We start from the raw sequence: 1,313 nt of genomic DNA, 5'->3' as shown, positions 1-1,313 counted from the left end.
ACCAGACTTAGCCCTGGAGCACTGGGAACCATCCGGCTCACCACCAGCCAACAGCCTCAGGACACGTCTGCCCCCAGAAGCTGCTCACACGTGGTGCCCGGGGCAGGAGGGTCCCCAGCAGCGCGCGGCCCCACAGTTGCCAGCAGCCCGTCCGCTCTTGCGGGCAGACAAACGGCATGTGCCATGGTACATCATCACCAATATGCTTATCGTCGCCCCTCTGCACCCCCTTTGCAGCCCATCTGTGATCACACATGGCTGCGGCAGAGAGGAAGCTGCAGAGGAGGAGGAGATCCCAATACCCAGCCCAGCCAAGCTGGTGCCAGGCCTCTGCAGGAACGGGGCTGGTTAACACGAACCACACTGCCATGACCCACCCCTACCTCACCTGCACAGTCCACAGCCTCCTACCTGCTCTGTTTCCCAACTTTCTCATCTCTGGTCATCCCAATTTCCTCTTGCCAGTCCTCAGCTCTCGGCACCCTATAGTCCTGGAGCACTACAGCCTTCCTAGCATAGCCAAGCACCCCTGCAGCCATCCCACCCCCCATATACCCTCCCAGGCAGGGGCAGCTGAGCAGCACTGGCTCCAACCACCTTTGCTCATGGGAGGCACCTGGTGCCCCAGGTGGAAGCATAGCTGGCTGGAGTGCCCCCCCAGCCTGGGCACCCCCAGCTGCCGATGAGCATCTGGATTGGAGCCAGCCCACAAAGCAACACCAGCTGATGAACCCCAAAATTCTTCAGCTTGCAGAGTCTTCCACTCAATGTGGGACAGAGATGGGCAATCATGCTGACTTTGTTTCACTTTATTTATTTTATTGATTTTTCAAATAGCAGCTTTTTTTTCCAAAAGGACCCTGAGGCCGTGCACAGCTTGACTGTACATATGAGTGCCAAGGAAGAGGCAACAGCTGAGCTTGAGGCACTGGGGAAGCAGGGCTACATGGAGGCATCACTGAGAAAAGACCAGGCAAACCCCCATCTCCCGAGCCTCAGGATGTCCTAAGAAACCTCAGCACACCCGAGAGACCAGGACACTCATCCCCCCATCACTGGGATGCTGCATGTGGTCTCAGAGGACAAGGGAAAATGATGCTTGCAGCATCACGGCATGATTAATTGCAAAGGCCATCAATGGAAGATTTAATGACAATCAAAGAAAAATTAACTGTGTTGAAATTCTTCAGTTTAATGGATTCCTTCTTGATTAGTCTCACTCGGGAGTAATCTCAACTCTGTCTTTACTTGCTCTAGTAAGTAAACAACACTAATATGTGTAGCAGGTGACAAAGTAAAATAATGCAAGAGCC

This window comes from Eurypyga helias, unplaced genomic scaffold, assembly GCF_000690775.1.
Source record: "Eurypyga helias isolate BGI_N326 unplaced genomic scaffold, ASM69077v1 scaffold19194, whole genome shotgun sequence".
Taxonomy (NCBI): Eukaryota; Metazoa; Chordata; class Aves; order Eurypygiformes; family Eurypygidae; genus Eurypyga; species Eurypyga helias.
The sequence above is the reverse complement of the archived record's forward strand: the minus strand, read 5'-3'. Positions refer to the sequence as shown.